The 22,191-nt window shown below is 37.7% G+C and overlaps 1 protein-coding gene across 3 annotated transcripts in view; it reads right to left on the bottom strand.

The window, feature by feature from the left end:
• Window positions 1-22,191, bottom strand: part of MINDY3 (MINDY lysine 48 deubiquitinase 3) — a 567,291-nt gene that overhangs the window by 371,635 nt on the left and 173,465 nt on the right. For all 3 annotated transcript variants that reach the window (XM_086334210.1, XM_086334208.1, XM_086334217.1), the window contains exon 2: window positions 11,610-11,713. The gene's annotated coding sequence lies outside the window, so the exon portion shown is untranslated. The remainder of the gene's footprint in view (window positions 1-11,609; window positions 11,714-22,191) is intronic.

Below are 22,191 nucleotides of genomic sequence, written 5' to 3'. Positions count from 1 at the left end.
ATGGACTCTCAAAACCTCACCAGAAAGGGAATAGTCTTAAATCGTTAAACATAAGCTGGCTTCCATCAGATTAAGTTGCTATAAATAAAAAATGTTTTCATTTTAATAATTAATAAAGCATATCATTCTTCATTATTCCATGTGCTCATGAAACTCCTATTAGTGGTCATTCATTCTTTTCCACAAAAATGTTTATTGAGTACCTACTCTGTGCTGGAGACAGATTGAGGTATTGGATATTGAAAGGGAATAAGTAAGGTACACTTATACCCCTTATAAATTGCAGTATAGTAGGGAAGTCAGATAATGAAGAATTTAAAAAAAGAATAAGGGATGTAAAAATGAACAAGTGGTATGAACAAAAGAAGTATTGAGCAGAGCTCATCTAGAATATTACCACTTAAAGGTATGGATACATAATCCCATAACATAAAAGCAATATAGCCTTGTAGAAAAACACCACACATGCACATGTGTACTTGCATTTAAAGGCGATGGTCTGTAACATTTAGCCTCTGTATATAAGCTTCTCTTTTTATAGATTTAAGAAGAGATTTTTTGCTCAAACTTCATGACCAAAATTCTTTAATAGGAGTATTCAGTTTTATGACAAGGAAAAAAGGCTTTGCCCTTTGGAAGTTATCTACTTTTTAAGATTTTTTTGATGTGGACCATTTTTAAAGGCTTTGAATTTGTTACAATACTCCTTCTGTTTTATGTTTTGGTTTTTTGACTGAGAGGCAAGTGGGATCTCAACTCCCTGACCAGGGCTTGAATCTGCAACTTCTGTACCGAAAGGCAGTCTTACCCACTGGACCACGTGGAAAATCCCATGAAGTTACCTACTTTTAATCCTATAGAATTTTGACACTGTTTCACCACTATTTCTGGAGCCCCTTTGTTTGAATTAGAGTCCCTTGATCACAATGAAATTTTAAAGAACTGTGTGTCTTAACTATGTGAGTGAAGGAAAGACTAAAATTCTAGACATGAGTCTGATGTATAAAAACAAGATGATATGAGAAAAATCAAACCAGTCAATCCTAAAGGAAATCAGTCCTGAATATTTATTGGAAGGACTGATGCTGAAGCTGAAACTCCAATACTTTGGCCACCTGATGCGAAGAACTGACTCACTAGAAAAGACCCTGATGCTGGGAAAGATTGAAGGCAGGAGGAGAAGGAGACGACAGAGAATGAGATGGTTGGATGGCATCATTAATTCAATGAACATGAGTTTGAGCAGACTCTGGGAGTTGGTGATGGACAGGGAAGCCTGGAGTGCTGCAGTCCATGGGGTTGCAAAGAGTTGGGCACGACTGAGTGACTCATGAAAAAAGGACAGAAAATATTAAGCATTTATAAGGATACAGGGCAGTTGGCACTTCATAGTCTATTAGTAGGAGTATAAACTGCCATGATCAGCCTGGAAGGCTGCTGACAGAACATACTGAAGCTGACTAAGTACATAACCCCATGAGACACCACTTCTAGGAAAACATCCCACAGGGAGGAGTGTATGTTCAACAAAAGGTACATATTAGAATTTTCAGAGCAGCATGATTTTCTAATAGCCAAAAACTATAAAACACTCAAATGTCCGTCAACGGTTGAATGGTTACATTGTGGTATATTTACACGAAGCAATATTACACAGAAATGACAATGAACACCCTACAACTATAAATGACAATGTAGAGAAGTCCCACCAGATGTAATATTGAGCAAGAGAAACCAGGTACAAAAGAGTAAGTATGGGGAATTCCCTGGCAGTCCAGTGATTAAGACTCCATGCTTCCACTGCAAGGGGGTGCAGGTTCAACCCCTGGTTGGGGAATTAAGATCTCGCAAGTTACTTGGTGTGATGCCAAAAAAAAGAAAAATTTAAGTATGATATGATTCCATATACAAGAAGTAGATAAGCAGGAAGCAATAACCAGTGGTAACAGAAGACTAAAATACATCTGGGGTCTTTGGGAATGGAGGGGAGGAGCTGAGGGCTTGAAAGTTGTTGTTTTTCTTTGACTTGACTGGGTGCTCGTGACATTGACATACTTGTTTCATGCATTTTGATCCATATCTCCATTTCAGTTCAGTTCAGTTACTCAGTAATGTCCAACTCTTTGCAACCCCATGAATCACAGCACGCCAGGCCTCTCTGTCCATCACCAACTCCCGGAGTTCACTCAAACTCATGTCCATCGAGTCGATGATGCCATCCAGCCATCTCATCCTCTGTCATCCCCTTCTCCTCCTGTCCCCAATCCCTCCCAGCATCAGAGTCTTTTCCAATGAGTCAACTCTTTGCATGAGGTGGCCAAAGTACTGGAATTTCAGCTTTAGCATCACTCCTTCCAAAGGACACCCAGGGCTGATCTCCTTTAGAATGGATTGGTTGGATCTCCTTACAGTCCAAGGGACTCTCAAGAGTCTTCTCCAACACATATCTCCATTTACCCTTATGTAAAAGTTTATCTGTTGTACTTAAATATTTTATTAAAAAAAAGAAAGACTAAGAAGCTTCAGAATTTCCAGGTTTCCTGGTCTGTCCTAAGAGTTAATACCCATCAAGTCAGTCTCAACTCCACAGTAACCTTTATCCTCGATGAAAACCATCCAATTCTGGAATCATTTGGTATGTTTTTCTTTGTCATTGCCCTTCCTTTACCCTTACCAAACTTCATCCATTCACTTTAAAGTCAAACTGTGATAACGATTTGCGACTAAAGATCCATTATTTTAATTGACAAGTTTCCATAGCAGATTGCAGTATGTTACTATTTCTGTAATGTGCTGGGCAGACAGGAATGCTTTGGGGGCTCTATTAATAGTAGTTTTTGAAATAGCAGGTGAGCAACTCTCCTTCTAGGGGGGAATAAATAGTAACGTTTGGATGGAATGGCTTTGGGGGATTGGGAGCCAGGGTGACGTACCATGCCATCAACAGACCTGCCCATAGACTGGAATAAACCAATGCCTTCAAGTGCTTACAAGGTTGCTTAAAATGGAAAATCTTCTCTCTATAGTCCAGTGCGGTTTTCAAGAGACTGGGATTAGTTGGGTTCTTTTTTGTCTTAATCTGTTCATACTTTGCTTTACAATTTCTCCTCTATTGTAAGGGTTCCCTTAAGAAGCCTTGTTAAGTCATGAATGAAGAAAACTCAAGTTTCAGGCTATTTTTCAAGCTGCAGGTGTCCAACCCCCACCAGTCCCTCTGCCTTCCCATCCATTTTCCTGCTTTCTCCAGAATCATTAGAATGGAGTGATTGAACTCCCGTTTCACTTGAGCTGGCATCCCGTGAAGTTCTTCCCTATGAGGCTAAACATCTGCCCAGGTATTTCCATGTTCCATTTTGGCTGTAATGTTATATAGTTTAGAATATATGTCCCCCTGAACTTCTTGTTAATGAAACAGCAGCCTGACAGCTGGGATCAGCAGTCTCAGAATTCCAAGGTATCATTACCTTTCTTGCTCTTCCTTGGGAAAAAAGTTAATCAAGCTGGGGCAATTCCAATTAAAATTCAGACATAAACATTAGTACACATTCACCACCTCTTAATTTTAGGGTCTGTTACAGGAGTGTTATTGAGAACAGCCTGATAGAAGGAAAAACAGGTTCAAGTGAGTATTGCTACAACTTGTATCAATATGGTTTATCTTTCAGGAGTAAGAATTGGAGCCATAGTGTCAACATGGCTTGACAGTTTATTCTAGGAAGATCAAACCTTAAATTAACATATTAGTTTACTGTTTGCTTCAAAAAATTCTTGCCAACCAATTTATTCAGTTTGCTTTCTGAGGGCAAATTGTCCTCCTACTGGAACAATAGATTGCTCACTTGAGCAAACAGCCCATTTTGCAGAAGACAGCTTACTTATCCAGACTTGCTATGGACCCTTATTTTGCATAGAAAATCCTAAAGATGCCTCCAGAGAACTATTAGAGCTCATCAATGAAATCCATAAAAATTGGAGGATATGAAATTCATACATTAAGCTGGTGCATTTCTACATACTAATGAAAGATTAGAAAGAGAAATTAAGGAAACAACCCCATTCACCATCCTATCAAAAAATATATAGTCAGGGATCATATCCATGACCTTGCTATCATTAGCCTATTTATGACAAATGCCACACAGTCCACATGTTCCTGTGTATAAATGAAGATATAACGTCTAGGCTTCCTCTTTTATGGAAGAAAAATCCCTGTTTTTTTTTTTTTTTTTTTGGCCATGCTGCACAGCTTGCAGAATCTCAGTTCTGCAACCAGGGATTGAACCCAGATCACAGCAGTGAACGTACTGAATCCTAACCACTGGACCACCAGGGAATTCCCTAGAAATATCATTTTAAAACAGCTTTGTTCTCTATCATTTTTTTCCAATTTGAAATATCGGAGAGACATACTCTTTTTCTGCTGGATAAATAAAATAGTTTGCTGCTTATAAGAACAGAGACTAAATACAGACTGTGGTCCTTAGAAGCAATGAGAGAGATAACAGCTACTTTCACTCCCATATTTTCTCTTCTCTCTATTCATACAACTAATCAATTAAAAAAATAAAATAAAACACAATATACAGCAAGAGTGAAATCTTAGAACCTTTGATTTTTTTTTAATTATAATTTTAGGTCACCATCCTTTTCTATATACTGTACAATGGTACTATCAGTCCAGAAACTCTGATGCTAATCATAGATGTCTCCATATACAATACCAAGATGTATTTTTTAAAATTTGTCTTCATTTATGACATTTAGTACTTTAATTGCTTTTAAAAGTCTTTCTCTTTCTAACTAGAAAACAATTAGCACTCATTTTGGAAATACATAACAGTTTTCAAACTGGAAAAAGCCACGTATAATCCCATCATTCTAAAAACAGCCACTGTTAATACTCTGATGTATACTCTTCAAGCCTTTGCTTCTACCCACACAAGCAAATAGAAATTACAGGGCACATAGTTATATAACTTGCTTTTTTTTTTTTTTAACTCAATATTATCACAGGTTTTTAATTGTCATTGAACTTCAACAATCATCAACATTTGGCCAATACTGGTTTGTCTATTACTCTACTCCTGTCAGGTAGAGGGGTAAGGAATCACAAAAGTACCTGAAAACAAATCCCTGATACTCTTGCAAATTATTGGTAAATATTTAAGACCTTAGCTCTAAGATTTAAAGTATTTTTAAAACCTAACCACAATCCCATTATCCCTCTACAAAAATAAATGAGTAACACATTATATTCCCTTAATATCAACTAAAATACAGCCCCTGATAAACGTAGCCTGTGGTCTCTGAAATGTGTTTTATTTATATCAGAATCTAAACAAGTTATGTAGATTTTATTCTGTTGATTTGACTCTCAAAACTCTGTAACATATCTAACAATGTTCCCTTTTTTTTATTTTTCTCAATGACATTTATTTGTTGAAGAGAATGAGTCATTTATTCTGCAGAATTTTTCACATAATGAACTTTGGTAATTGCTTCTTCATGGTGCTACATAACTGTTTTCCTATCCCTTGTTTTTCCAGTAAAGCAGTCATTGGATCTAGGCCAGTCTTTCCTAAACAACTTTCTGCAATGATGCAACTATACTATGTCTATACTATCCAAAATGTTAGCCATACGCTACATGTCACTGAGTACTTCAGATGTGACTAAGATGAACTTTTAATACCTGAAATTTAAATTTAATTTTAAACAGACATTTTTTTACTCCATTCTAAATCATGATCATTTTAACTTGAAATCAGGAATTTCAAGTTTTCTTAAATTTTATTTAGAATACAAAGCAAAATTACTTTTAAATTATTTTCTTGTGGTTAATCATTTCTAAGTTTATAATCATCCTATGCAACTTTGTTTTTATTATTTATTTTGTATAATGTTTTCATAAGCCTCTGTGATGATTTTCATTTATTCACCCTCAGATGAGGAAGTCTTTGAAGGGAGGGTATTTGTCCAGGATTGGTTGACTCCCTTGCTTCCTCTCTCAACATCTACAAAGATTTTTAATCAGGAGGGGTTATTTTTAATGATAAACTTATTTCTAGTTTAGCAAATCAATATTTTGAGGAAAGGGGATAGAACTCTGAAGCCATGTATATCTTTGCAGTAAAAAATTATTTGAGAAGTGGAAAGACAGAGTATACACAACTTACAAAACAGTGAAATTGAACAGAAACCAAAACCTACAGTAAATAAACTGTTTAAACAACAGTAAGTTTGGCCACATTTCTAGATTTATTCTTGAGAAACTACATGCAAATCCTGATTCAATTTCTATTAATAAAGAGAAAAATTCATGTGAGAAAACTGTCCTATATTTCAACTACTAAGGTTGGTTGGATTTCAGGTTCTTATTCCTTTTGTGTGTCTCTCAGCCACTGGTTTCCTGCTTCTTGCTTTTCTCTCTTTCTTGGCGTGTCATTATTCGTGCACTGTTCATAGATTTCCCTCATGCGTTTCCAATAGGGGTGCATCTCTACTTCACCCATGTCTCACTTTCTGGTCTCTCATGAGCAGCACCTTTCTTCTCTTTCCTCAGAATTAATTTTACCTTTTAAGTAAGAACAGGCTTCCCCGGTGGCTCTAGTGGTAAAGAACCCGCCTGCCAATGTAGGAGATGTAACAGATGCGGGTTCAATACCTCGGTCAGGAAGATCCCCTGGAGGAGGGTATGGCACCACTCCAATATTCCTGCCTGGAGAATTCCATGGACAGAGGAACATGGCAGGCTACAATCCAGAGAGTCACGAAGAGTCAGGCAAGACTCAAGCAACTTAGCACAGCAAGTAAGAAAAATTCTCATAGCCAAGGTACAAGTTGAGTAAGTATTACTAACCGTTTGTACTGCCTTGCTTAGTTTGTAAAGATTTTATGATTCCTAATCCTCTGCTTTGTTGCAAAGTACCATGTGGCTTTTGCTAATGTTGAAAGTAACAATGTGTTTTTAATCTAATTTACTAATGTGGAACAGCTTTCTTCTGAATCACAGTGGTGTAACCATTGACAACCAGGGCTTTGGCTCACGTTTGAGTGTAAGTGCGTAGGATCAGGAAATAAAATTTTCCAGTAGCTCACTAGCCCCATTTAATCTTCATCAATCTTAGTGAATTCATTAGCAAGTAGTAACAGAGGCTGTATCGGTAAATGTTTATGAACAACGATGTGGTTTTCTCTGAATGTTTATCATTCAAAAGCCATGCCACAGTGTTCAACCAGGCTTCTCACTTCTCACTTCTTTTTCTGGATTATTTTTAAACTTTGTGTACACACAGCAAGCAGTTATTCAAATCATTCTTCATGTCCTCCATATTACTCTCATTCTAACAGCTAACATTACCTCTTGTTCACCTGAAACTCATTTTTACTCTAGATCTATGGTCTCATACTTCTTTTCAGAGAAAAGGTGACTTACTGTCTTTCTCAAATGAATCCCCTTTATCTTCACTGTTTTATGAGCTCCCCACCCCTTTGGGGAATCTATAGCAATCTTTCTTCTCTCTCTTCTGCTTTGAAAAAAGCTCAAGACTTCCTTAGTTTGGAGGAATATAAAGAAAAGTATGACCATTTTGATTGTTCAGGCTACCATCTTATTCTCCTTGCGCTTGTTGCCAATTTCTTAAAGCCCAGTTTTCTATTCCTTCCCATCCATTCTCTTTAACATCCGGACATCTAGCTTCCCTCCCCATCACTGATCTGACAATGCCCCTGCAGAGATCACCAATGGCTTCGTCATCAATTTCATGATGGCCTGACTGCTCATTATCTTTGTCTTGAACTTCTTCTTTGGAAACTGCTTTCTTGGTTGGTTTCCATGACACAATAATGCAGTGTTCCCTTTACCTCATTGTTTCCTCCTTTCCATTTCCTTTTTTTAACTTCCCAACTCCCTACCTATGCCTATGTACAGAATTAGTCCTTGTTAACTCTGTTCTCCCTTATCTCTACTTTCTCCCGCATATAAGTTCGTCTGCATTCAATAACTTTACAATGGGGATAATTTAAAATCTATACCTGTAGGAAAGTCCCATCTCCTGAGTTCCAGTCCTGGATTACCTACTGGTCATTGTTACTTGGTTGCACCCCTTCATCTCAAACTCAGAATGTCTAAATTGGAAATCATTTTCTTTCTCTAGCCCTTAAATTGGCTCATTTTCTTATTTTTCTATTTCTATTAGTATTTTTATCATTTTACTAGATGCACAGACTATCCAACACTTGAAACTTTCGTGTGCCTTATTTCTCCTTTGGCCCATATCATTAAGATTTTTCCCTTTCCAGTCTCATGGCTTCTATTTGAGCTCACAGATTGCTTCCCCATGCCTGGATTATCGCTATAAACACCTAAGCAAGAGCCCCTGTGCGGAACTTTGATGTAGAAATGCACTTGCAAACTGAGATGACCCTAATTTTCTTAAAATAACACTTCTATTCAAGCTCTTTACAAAAGAATTCATGGCTTCTTTATTGCCTATGCGTGAGAGACTTAACTATAGAAGACCTTAGATGACAAGATGAAAATATGGGAAGACTTTTAAGGGGTTTTATTTCGGAGGCTATGTAAAAAATGAAGAAGAAAAAAGAAATTTGTTTTAATGATATTGTGACAGTTGTGAGGTTAGTGAGGTTGAGCCTGGAGGCAGAAATATCATTTGGGAATTTCTGCAGTTATCCTTGAATGAAATGATGGACAAGAAATGAAAGTGATATAGTGGAAGGACCAACCTGAGAAAGACCGGAAAAAGAAATCATCAAGTTTTGGGGACTGACTGGTTGTGGGGGTGAGGGAAAGGGAAAAGCTAGAAACAACTTCCAGTTTCAAGGGTAGTGATTTTAGAATTGTGGGAAAATTAGATGTATAGTAGAGCAGGAAGATACAAGTGTTTGGGGATAGAGGAAGTTCATGATTTCCATTGGAAATATAGTTTGTAAATGATTTTATCAAGTAAATATGTCAACAGACAACTTGACATGTATTAGGAAAAAGTCATCATAATGTCATATAAGGGCAAAGGTCCTTTATACCTGAAAGGGTTATCTTCCAATTTTAGAGCAAGTAGTAACTACAGATTTCAACTATATACCGAGGTAAGAAAGAATAATCACAAACAGTAATAAGGTATCAAAATTACAATAAAATCTAGAAAAGAATCCCTTAAACATGATTGTATCTCTATCTTGTTTTTTTCCGGGATAAATCAGGGAGGTAAGGAATTGTTAATTCATTCTCAATTATTTATGTTCTAAGAAATGTCAGATATATTTATGATATTCACACTCACCGCTCTTACTACCTGGTATTCATTTATCATGCCCCCTCACCCATTCACTTTTGTTTTTGTGTTGAGTACACAATGGGGATTTCAAGTCTTTTTGTGTTGTTAAAGCAATGCTTTTTCTAAAGACAAACACATGTACACATGCACATACACATCTCTATCACCTACACATGCAGAGTTGTCAGTGGCTTTATATACATATTATTTGTTTTATAAGTAAAATCTAAACAATTTTATACCTCAAGCAGACTGGATCCTATCTAAGCCTTCAGATAAATTCAGCCAAAGTTCTACACAAGGAAAATGGTTACAAATCTGATATAAGTACCTGATAGAAATGTAGGGTGGATGGGAAGACAGTGAGAGCCAAGGCCCAAGGTCTTTTATCAAAATTCACCATTCATTCCACTGTCCAGGGTACGCGCAAGCAGAAACACATGCTCTACACTTGGGTGCCATGAGACTGCTCTTCCAGCTCAGGACACACTCTTTGGGATGAGTAGACACTCCTACACAGAAACTCTAAGATCCAAACATGTTCACTTACAGGATGTCCTTACAGGAAACAGGAGCTTGAAGGCTTCCAATTGCCCCCAAATAGCTTCATGAAGGCCATCATATACTCACAGTTTAATGCAGGATTTCTCTAACCCATATTTTTTGGAGGCACCAACTCATTTGCCAAACGTCATTGAAATGTCATAGATAAGTCATTTGGAGACTTAATATGCACATGCCTGTATACGGTTGCAGGTGTATATATGATTCTATGATTTACATGGAGCATTTTTCACCTCCTTTAAATAATAGCTTTATTCCTCTGTTGTTCTATCATCTGCTTTCTGACCACAGAGAAATAGACACCTTTGAATCTCAATGTACATGAAGAATAAAGATGAGAGAACTAGTAGAGCTCAACACATTCATACAAATGTCCAAATGGGAGAAAACATTCTAGAGATGCCATCAGAATCATCTTTCAGCACAACGTAGAATTCTTCAACAAGAATCAATATTGATTTCTTCTGAACCTCCTGTGAAAACTTACCTGTTCTTTGTCCCATCTCTCAGGTCCCAACAAATTTAGCAATATTATAGCCCTGAGATATGAATCGTGGATGATTATTTCTAGTTTATCCCTTGAAAACTTTCTTTCTCAATTTTAATACATCTTGTCTTAATTAGTAAGATGAATAATACAGATGTGTGAATTATTACAAAAGATTTGTGTACGAAGGCCATAAAGTCCTTTGCAATGTACTCAAATATATCAATGTTACTGATTTTTTTTAACAAACCATCTTTTTTTTAAAGTTATCTCTTTATTTATTTTTACTTTCACATAAATCATATCAAACCACCATAACGTCTGAGTGCCCTAAAACAAAAGATTTGTGAAGGCCTGCCTTTCAAAAATATTATTAGTCTACAGAAAACACCTTTACACCATAAAACAAGGACGATCCTTTGACCGACCAAGCTCCAGGAATTTCTCCCTCACCAAGACAAAAGCAATACAAAAATCAACCAGCAGAATTCTTTTTGCCTTCCTGGAATTCAGCAATAGGCTTTCACATTTTCTTCAAGTTCCCATTGGCTTTGGGGAAAAAGACAATTAACCCTGAAATAAGAAGTATTTCACTGTAGACTCTTTCTGCTGGGTAAACAAATATTGCTAAGAAAGACAGTTTCTTGGAAGTGCCTCACTGTGTCATTATTGATTAGTGACACCATTCTCTTAGCAAAGCTTTTAAACTTAAGATTCAAGGGGGACAAACTATCATAGGTTCCTTAGGTTCCACTGATTTCTCCTAATGTTTTTCTGTTTCTATTTCACTGATACCTTCTTTGTTATTTAAATGTAGGTGGCCTCCTCCACCTACATTTAAATGGGACCTTGCATTTGAAATTCAGTACCTGCCTTTAGTTAGTCTGCTCTTCCATCCCCTGTAAGTTTATAGCCCATACTTGTACCACCAAGTCTCTCTCCACTTGGATACCATCTGATGTGAAATGTACATCTAAGTATGAATACACTTGTATGGATAACACTTTGTTGAAACAAGTAAGTTCTTCAGCCTCTCAGTTCTCTCCAATCTGCTTTACTTACCTTTAACTCTAGCAAACTGGTGGCTTTCAGATATGCCCATGAAAGACAAAAGGTTAGCATACCTCTTTTCCCAGAGGCTATGCAAAAATAATGTCATGGTACTCAATCAGAAGAATGGGCTTCTGTACATTCTTTCCTGGGCATGTGTGTTACTGATGGTATAAAATCTAGAAGGTAATATGGAATAGCCATGGTCTTACCTCACCCTTCAGACAGCCAACAGGATCTCAAACCACCGCAAGACCTTTTCAAGATCAAGATGTCCATCCTTTCAAATTTAGCTGCAGGTTTCTTTCCCTTAAACCTGAAGGGAAAAAAACAGTCAGCTTCAGGTTACTGTCAGCAGCTTTGAAAGACAAACATTAATTACATGCCTATTCTGTGTCAGGTACTGCCTCACAATGTGTATTATTTCCTTCAGTGTTCAGAACTTCAGTTGAGGGAGGTTGAGTCATCAGGACCCACTTTTCATTGTCAAGCCACTGTGTAATCTCTGAGTAATTCAAAAGAGAAAGACCAGTGTGGCTGGAAATAACTCAGGAGGTTTTATTTTCTTTGAATAGCCCAAGAACCACATGTGAGCCTGTCAGTGTTGTAGATTTGAACAGGACTTGTATAGACCACAAAACCCTTTCCTGTAGCAGAATATTACTCAGACCATTTTTAAGCTCCACTTTAAGCTCCATGCCAAGACAACATCTTAACCACCCATAGAATATGACAGGGCTGGAAGGATCACACAGGAGAGACAGATCATGTCACTGCCACTGCTCTATTTGCCAGATCTTATCCTTGTGAATTTCTTAACAGCTTCCAACACTGTTCTATAAGATATCTTAGCACTGGAGTTTCTTCCCAAATTCATTCTCCATTGAGTCAATGTATCCAGATCCTACCAAATATTAGTACATGAAAAGCAAAGAGACTCTTAAGACCAAATGGAGTATGGATTATCAATAGAGGCCTGTATTGAACAAACAAAAACAGATTGTTCAAACCACAAAGGCGGGAAGTTGGAATGTTGCCTGCACCTGGAACAGCAAAGATTCCAACACACACTGTTTACACTGGGAGCACAGAAAACACCCCTAATTGTGATGTTGGTCCTTAAATCTGTTTCCACTACCTAGACTATGACTACATATGCGTATTGTCATGATAAACATTCACCCAACTTATTTCAATTTTGACCTAAGAATGAATGCTCTGTTTCTGGATAAGAACTCTCTCAATGAATACTGTCATAGTGAGTTTCACACTACTTTGTTCTGAATTTCAAACTGGCCCTGCATACATTTTTTGTTAGTGAACCTCTTTCTTTTATTCTAAGTGCAAATACTAGAAACCTTGCCCAACCCTCCGCTGTCTTTCTCCAGTAAGTGCCACTATATACATGGCATGAGCTAATTTAAAATTCTAATTTGAGAGTGAAATAAGTCAGAAAGAGAAAAACAAATAGCATATATTAACGTAAACGATGCTCAGTGTGGATGTGCCTGGTGGTGAAAGTAAAGTATGATGTTGTAAAGAACAATATTGCATAGGAACCTGGAATATTAGGTCCATGAATCAAGTTAAATTGGACACGGTCAAGCAGGAGATGGCAAGAGTGAACACTGACATTTTTTGAGTCAGTGAACTAAAATGGAAGAGGAATGGGTGAATTTAATGCAGATGACCATTATACCTAATACTGTGGATAAGAATCCCTTAGAAGAAATGGAGTAGGCTTCATTGTCAACAGAAGAGTCTGAAATGCAGTATTTGAGTGCAAACGACAGAATGATCTTGGTTCATTTCCAAGTAAAACCATTCAACATCACAGTAATCTTAACTCTATGCTCCAGTCACAAATGCTGAAGAAGCTGAAGTTGAGCAGTTCTATGAACACCTACCAGACACTCTAGAACTAACACCAGAAAAGATGTCCTTTTCATCATAGGGGATTGGAGTGCAAAAGTAGGAAGTCAAGAGATACCTGGAGTAACAAGCAAGTTTGACCTTTGGGTACACAATGAAGCAGGGCAAAGGCTAAGTGAGTCTTGTCAAGATAACACATTGGGCATAGCACACACCCTTTTCTGACAACGCAAGGGACAACTCTTCACATGGACATCACCAGATGGTCAACACCCAAGTCAGACTGACTACATTCTTTGCAACCGAAGATGGAGAAGCTCTATAGAGTCAGCAAAATCAAGACCAGGAGCTGACTGTGGCTCAGATCATCAGCTCCTTAGTGCAAAATTCAGGCTAAAACCACTAGGCCATTCAGGTATGATCTAAGTCAAATCCCTTATGATTATACAGTAGAGGTGATGAATAGATTCAAGGGATTAGATTTGGTAGACAGAGTGCATAAAAGCTATGGACAGAGGTTTGTAATATTGTGCAGGAGGCAGTGATCAAAAACACCCAAAGAAAAAGAAACGCAAGAAGGCAAAGTGGTTGTCTGAGGAGACTTCACAAATAACTGAGGAAAGAAGAGAAGCTAAATGCAAGGGGAAATGGGAAAGATATACCCAACTGAATGCAGAGTTTCAGAGAATAGCAAGGACAGATAAGACGGCCTTAAATGAACAATGTAAAGATATAGAGGAAAACAACAGAATGGGCAAGACCAGAGATCTCTTCAAGAAAACTGAAGATGTCAAAGGAACATTTCTTTCAAGGGTGGGAATAATACAGGACAAAAATGATAAGGGCCTAAAAGAAGCAGAAGAGATTAAAAAGAGGGGGCAAGAATACACAGAAAAACAATACAAAAAAAGGTCTTGCTGCTGCTGCTAACTTGCTTCAGTCGTGTCCGACTCTGTGTGACCCCATAGATGGCAGCCCACCAGACTCTACTGTCCCTGGGATTCTCCAGGCAAGAACACTGGAGTGGGTTGCCATTTCCTTCTCCAATGCATGAAAGGGAAAAGTGAAAGTGAAGTCGCTCAGTCGTGTCCGACTCTTAGCAACCCCATGGACTGCAGCCTACCAGGCTCCTCCACCCATGGGATTTGCCAGGCAAGAGTACTGGAGTGGGGTGCCATTGCCTTCTCCGAAAAAAGGTCTTAAATACCCTTATAAGCAGGATAGTGTGGTCATTCACTTAGAGCCCGACACCTGGAGTGTGAAGTCAAATGGGCCTTAGGAAACATTACTACGAACAAAGTTAGTGGAAGTGATGGAATTCCAGTTGAGCTATTTTAAATCCTAAACAATGATGCTGTTAAAGTGCTGCACTCAGTATGCCAGCAAATTTGGAAAACTCAGCAGTGGCCACAGAACTGGAAAGGCCAGTTTTCATTACAATCCTAAAGAAGGGCAATGCCAAAGAATATTCAAAGTACCATATGATTGTGATCATTTCACATGCTAGTAAGGTTATGCTAAAAATTCTCCAAGCTAGGCTTTAGCAGTATGTGAACCACGAAATTCCAGATGTACAAGCTAGATTTAGAAAAGGCAGAGAACCCAGAGATCAAATTGCTAACATTTGTTGGATCATAGAGAAAGCAAAGGAATTCCAGAGAAACATCTACTTCTGCTTCACTGACTTCACAAAAGCTTTTGACTGTGCGTATCACAACAAACCGTGGAAAATTCTTAAAGAGATGGAAATACCAGATTACCTTACCTGTCTCCTGAGAAACCTGTATGTGAGGCAAGAAGCAACAGAACCAGAAATGAAACAACTGACTGGTTCAAAATAGGGAAAGGAGTACGTCAAGGCTGTATACTGTCACTCTGCTTATTTAACTTATATGCAGAGTACATCATGCGAAATGCCAGGTTGGATGAATCACAAGCTGGAATCAAGATTGCTGGGGAAAATATTAACAACTTAAGATATGCAGATGATACCACTCTAACAGCAGAAAGTGAAGAATCTCTTGATAAGGATGGAAGAGGAGAGTGAAAAAGGTGGCTTTAAACTCAAATTAGAAAAAACTAACATCATGGCATCCAGTCCCATCACTTCATGTGAAATAGAAGGGGAAAATATCGAAGTAGTGACAGATATTATTTTCTTGGGCTCCAAAAATCACAGCAGACAGTGACTACAGTCATGAAAGTAAAAGACACTTGCTCCTTGGAAGCAAAGCTATGACAAACCTAGACAGCATACTAAAAAGCAGAGACATTGCTTTACCAGCAAAGGTCCATATAGTCAAAGCTTTGGTTTTTCCAATAGTCATGTATGGATGTGAGAGTTGGACCATAAAGAAGGCTGAGAGCAGAAGAATTAATGCCTTCAAATTGTGGTGCTGGAGAAGACTTAGATAGCATCATCAACTCAACGGACATGAATTTGAGCAAACTCCGAGAGATAGTGAAGGACAGAGGACCCTGCCGTGCTGCAGACCATGGGACTGCAGAGTTGGACACAACTTAGACACTGAACAACAACAAAACTATAGTTATTATGGGAGAAAATATTTGCAAATTTTGTGACTGACAAGGGTTTAATGTCCAAAATATACAAACATCTCCTTCAATTCAGTAACAGAAAAACAAAAAATGCAATTAAAAAAATGGGCAGAAGACCTAAATAGACATTTATCCAAAGAAAATATACAGATACATATGTGAGAATCATAAATTAAGATCAAGTGGAATTTATCCCAAGGATGCAAGAACTTTTCAGTATCTGCATATCAATGTCATTAACAAACTGAAGAATAAAAACCATATGATCATTTCAACAGACACAGAAAAAGCTGTCAATAAAACTGAACATCAGTTTATGATAAAATCTCTCCAGAAAGTAGGCTGAGAGTGAACATACTTTGATATAATAAAGACCATATATGACAAACCCACAGCTATAATCATACTTAACAATGAAAATCTACAAGAATTTCCTTTAAGATCAGGAACATGACAAGGATGCCCACTTTTTTCACTTCTCTTCAACAAAGTTTTGGAAGTCCTGGCCACAGCAATTAGAGAAGAAAAAGAAAAGGAAATAAAAGCAAATTGAAAAAGAAAAACTTTCACTCTTTGCAGATAATATTAATTCTATACATAGAAAATCCTAAGGACACTACCAGAAAAGTACTAGAGCTCAGTGATGAATTTGGTAAAGTTGCAAGATACAAAATTAATACACAAAAACTTGTTGCATTTTTATATTCTAACAACAACTTACAAGAAAGAGAAATTAAGGAAATAATCCAATTTACTATTGAAAATAAATTAATAATATATCTAGGAATAAACCAAATGTACTATCTTAAGTATCATCATACATGTTTTGATATGTAATATTCTCTATTATTTTATTCTAATGGTTTTGAAATTCTTTATTGGTACCTTTGAATGAAACTCTTTGATTACAATTTTTTGAAAATTAAAAATTTCAAATATTTGATTTGTTAGTTTTTATTTCTAAATTACAGCTTACTATGGTTAAGAATGTGTTCTATATTATTTATTTATATTGTTGAGACTTTGTTGATGGCCTAGTAGATAATCACTTGTCATAAATGTCCCTTGTGCTTGAGTAGAATGGGTATTTTGTAGTGTATTTCTATATGAGTTTGTTGATGTTATCAGATATGGGTTCATTCATATTTTTGGTGTCCTTGACCGAAAACTTATTGAAAGAGGTATGTTAAAGTATTCCATTTTGATTTGTTTATCTAATTATGTATGTGACATTTGTGTAGTTGAGGACTATGTTATTAGAGGTATAGAAGGTTATTAGAGGTATAGAAAGCATCCTTACGGTGCTTTTATTGTTCATGTTGTTTTGCTTTACCTTTTACTTCGCCTGATCTTGACATTTCTGTATAGTATTATCACATTCTGTGTGCACTAGCACATTTTCCCACTTCTTATTTTGCCATTTCTTCACTTTTTCAAACAAAAAAGAATAGCCATATGTTTTTTAAAGCGGTGTGTATAAATGTGTTTCTTTTAGTGCATGCTGCACGCTCAGTTACTCAGTCAAGTCCACCTCTTGTGGACCCCATGGGACCCTCTTTGGGACACTGTGCGCTGTAGTCCACCAAACTCCTCTGTCCAGGGGATTCTCCAGGCAAGAATACTGGAATGGGTTGCCATTTCCTCCTTCAGAGGATCTTCCTGACCCAGGGATCCAACCCACATCTCCTACATCTCCTGGATTGGCAGGTGGATTCTCTACCACTGAGCTACCTAGGAAGCCCTTTCTTTGAGTAGGTAAACCTACTTTGTTCATATTTATTGTGATTACTGATAAAATTAAATTCATTCTGTGAGTCATGTCTCTTTTCCCCCTCATGTACCATGATAATGATTAAGTTTCCTGCCTGCATTTGGTAAGCTGCAACTTCACAATGATGAGTCTAGATGCATTTTTTTGTCATATATTTCAATATGAAGTTTCATGTCATTCTCCAATTCTATAAAATTTTCAGTCATTTTACCTTTTTCTCACTAGACTTCTGTCTTTGAACTATTATTTTAAAATGGTGAATGCACTTTATCTTTAAATATTCTTCAGTAACTTCTATGATTATATATTAGTGCATTTTAGTTACATATAAAAATTTATTTTACCACATGTTTGGATGTTTAAGTTGTTTCAAACTATTCACTAACATAAATAATGTCATAATGTACATCTTTATATATTAATATTTTATGTCTCATTATTGTTGACAGAATTAATTACTACAAATGGAATAATCAACTCAAAGGTATAAATATTCTATGACTTTTGATACATATTGTGAAATTGCCTTCCAAAATTGTATTCCAGGTTGCCTAAAATCCCTCCAAAGGAGTATAAATGCCTATTTCTTCATATTTTCTTCAGTGTTTTCACATTTTAAAATTTTTGCAAAAACGGTGGGCAAAACATTGGCATTTTGCTGTTTTAATTTACATTTCTTTAGTGAAACTAGGGATCTTTTCATATATTTACATTTTATTTCTTCTGTGAATTGCCTGTTTATACTTTTGCCCATTTTCCTACTGGAATGTTTTTTTCTTTGTCATATTTATCAGTTGGTTGTGTATAATATGCCATTACATTCTGGAAGAGTACAAAGGTATTTCATTATGAACCTTTGCATACCTTAAAATACCTATTTTTATCATATACGGTTGACAGCTTCCCTGGTGGCTCAGTTAGTAAAGAATCAGCCTTCACTGCAGGAGTTCGATCCCTGGGTTGGGAAGATCCCCTGGAGAAGGGAACAGCTATACACTCCAGTATTCTTGTCTGGAGAATTCCATGGACAATTTGGAACGGGGTTGCAAAGAGTCAGACACAAATGAGAAACTTTCACTTTCCCTTTCATGGTTGATGGCTTGCTTGGTATAGAATTTCTAAATCCCATAGTGAAGATGGAAAAATCCACCCAGACTTGGGTTTTTCCTCCTGTCAGGTAAATGTGGGCTCCCTGACTTCCCTTATGGTACACACATCTGCAGTTTTAATCTTCCACCAAGTTTTAATCTGCCAGACTAATTAATGTGATTTTCAATTCGGTCATCATCAGCTTGTATAGCTAGGTAAAGCCTGTAGTATGGGAGCCCATTGCCTCTGAGAAGCTTTTCCTCTACAATTGTTACCAAGCAAAACTGTTGGGTGGTGTTCAAGTTTTTTCGCCTGGATCTGTATGGTATCACTTTGGATGAGTAGAAGTTAGACAACTGTTAATTTTATCATCTCACCAAGAAGTTTAGTCTTTGACTTTTTAAAGTCAACCAGTGTGGTCAGGTACAGTGACTATCAAACTTTGGTGGTAATAGAAATTACCAGGGGTGACTGTACACAATGGAGATGCCAGCTCCTTACTTCCAGAGATTCTGTAACTCTGAGATGCACCAATAATCTAATTTCTAATATGCACCCCTCATGTGAGTCTGATAAGGTCCTACCACAGTTTGCGAAAACCCAATTAAAAAAAGGAAAAAAAAAAAAAAAGACAAAACCAGTGGTTTTCTAAGGGTGGCTTGTAGACTGCTAAGTCTACATATCAGCTTCATCTGAGAACTTGGTGGGAAAGCAAAATTTGGGGCTGCAGTCCAGACCTCTGGCATGAGAAACACTGAGGAATGGTCCCCAGCAATCTGTACTCTAACAAGCCTTCCAGGGGGTTCTGATGCTTGCTCAAGTTTGAGAACTACTGAACCAGGAGGGAGTCAGAAATCCCAGGCTCTAATCTGAGACCTGCCTCTAGCTAACTCAGTGGCCAGGGGAAAGTTATTCACTCTTTATGGAACTCAACGTCCCATTTAAAATGCCTGAGGATGAGAGGTCAAATATTTCAAGAATTTTTTCAAGTATAATGTCAAACTATTTTATAATATTTTCCATGCTATGTTGTATGTTTTTCATGAAATAAATTATGTTTGGCTGAGCCTTGAGCTCAGCCTATTCCACAGGGATGGTCCAACATCCAACAGAAAGTATTTCCATGCAGGTAATCAGCTGAGCCCAGAACAATTCAAAATATATGCATCTATGTTAACAATAATCCTGAGTGTGGAATGCATATAAATCCTCTGAGTAGTCCATTGGCAAATAGCTGTTTTTGCTTTTTTTTAAATTATAAAGAGGCTAGGCTCCATAGGCATGTGGTTTTCTTCATCTGGCTCATTTGATCTTAATTACTAGGGCTAGTTCTTGAATTGCAGCAGCTTGTTCTAAGTAGCATATGGCAGAAGGTGCTAAGCACAGGCAGCAGACAATGTGTTACTAAAAGAAGAAGAAATTTTCCTTTACATAAGAAGCCATATGCAGTCCAAATTTATCCATACTGTATCACCAAAATGTGTATTTTAAAACTTCATCTATGATTTTTCACAGGTATCGCTTTCATCCTTTGTATATTCAACAGAAGAACTGCAAAGACTTTAAGAGTCCATTTCAAATGACTCTCAGATTGTTACTTTAGGGACCACCATCCATCACCTCCTCTAGGAAGGTTTTGCTGAAAACCTAACATCTCTTGAGGTGCCCTTCTCTCATAGCATCCTCAGCTTTCAGGTCTCAAAAGGTCTTGATGTCAAGGTGCTCTTTGACGTCACAGAGCAGCAGAACTTGGAAAGCTGTCACCCTCCTGCTTTATGAGAAAAAAGCAGAGTATGCTCTTTGTCCCAATGCCTCTGTCTCTCTCAGTGAGAGTGCATCTCTAGAGCGTCTCCCTTCTACGCCCTAGAGCACACCTGTGAACCATCAAAGCCATGGAATATGGCAAAGTGCCAGCCATCTGGAGGTGGCCTTCTGCAAATTGTCTTCATCAACACACTTTACCTTTGCAATCTTGTCTTGAGCCCTGCCTCCCTGTTCCCCTCACCTGGCTTCACTGGTTATCACTCTGCCTCAGCACCAGACCTCTGAGAGCATGCACGAGACACTCAGTCTTGACTGAGACTCTTTCTTTTACAACGACTGCTCTGTCTCATCATTTTCCGTGGAGCCTCAGATTCCAAACTGCGGCACCTCCAAAATCTAATTGCTTGGCACTGCATCTCTGACATCACAGTCTGTTGCCATGGAAAGTGCCACCAATTCAGCAGGACGACTTCCCTGCCAGAAGGAGAGGATGCACTGAGAGAGGGAGACAACATTTGTTTAAGCATAAATATCTTTGATATTTAGCAAAGAGGCAAGAGACTAGATGAGAGACAACAGAGGAAGCAAAAATTCCAATTTATATGATGCTTCAATTTCAGGGTTCCTCTTTGGTAAAAGCCAGGTGCTCAGCTTTCTTCTGCTCTTCCCTTTATGCTAGAATTTCAAGGTGATTGTTTCTCTTTCAGGTTCACTGGGAATCATGTTGGAGTTCAAAAGCATTTGGAGTTGGAAAAGCAGAATGTCCCTTCAAATGCTACATCTGCTTTTTCATGTTGCCATCAGATGATTATCTTGGTGGAAAGATGAACAGCAGTCATTCTAAATAGAATTGCTCATCTCAGCAAAGCTTTTCCAAGGAAGCCAGTTTACAGACAATTTAAGCTAGCTTCTCCCTCCTGAACTTCTGCTAAGAGTCAAGCCCCAATCTCTGCTGAGTATAAGCCCTCCTAATCATGTCTAGTGTTGAATTTACAGAGTCTCCATGAACAGTTTTTGCCAGGGCCTTGCAAAACTCAGAATCTGCTCTGATACACGGATGTAACTATAAAATGGAAACTAGAGAACATTCTTTCTGGAAAATTACAAAAGTTATAGTCTACTTTTCACTGTTACTGAAACGTAATTTGTAATTCACTACTTAAGACCCTGAACAAAAGAAAAACTTTTGAAAATTTCTGATTCTCCCAGTCCCTTTTTAAGATTCCTATTACAACTGAATTTTTTATTGGAGTATAATTGTTTTACAGTGTTGTGTTACTTTCTGCTGTACAATGAAGAGAATCAGTTATATGTATACATGTACCCTTTTGCTCTTGAGCCTCCCTCCCACCACCCAATCCCACCTCTCTAGGTCATCACAGAGTGCCAGTGGAGCTCTGTGTACTATACAGTAACTTCCCACAGCTGTCCATTTTACACATGGTAGCGTATATACGTCAGTGCTAATCTGCCAACTGTTCCACCCACCCCTCCACCTTCACCCATGTCCACATGTCTGTTTTCTATGTCTGCATCTCTATCAAAGGGGGTCAAAACTATATTATTTGCTGGATAATAGATACTACAGATCCATGCAAAAAACTAATACATTTCATCAAGTGTAACTACCTCAAAGCTAGGACTATCTCGATCATCTACTCCCTGCAGGAGAAGTAACAACATGCCAGAGAGGCTAGACAAGCAGAACTCTACTCATATCCATGAAGTAAGACAGGCAA

Source organism: Bos grunniens, chromosome 13 (genome assembly GCF_055505025.1).
Source record: "Bos grunniens cultivar Pamir isolate PY7600 chromosome 13, Bosgru_T2T1.0, whole genome shotgun sequence".
In the NCBI taxonomy this organism is placed as follows: domain Eukaryota; kingdom Metazoa; phylum Chordata; class Mammalia; order Artiodactyla; family Bovidae; genus Bos; species Bos grunniens.
The sequence above is the reverse complement of the archived record's forward strand: the minus strand, read 5'-3'. Positions and strand labels throughout refer to the sequence as shown.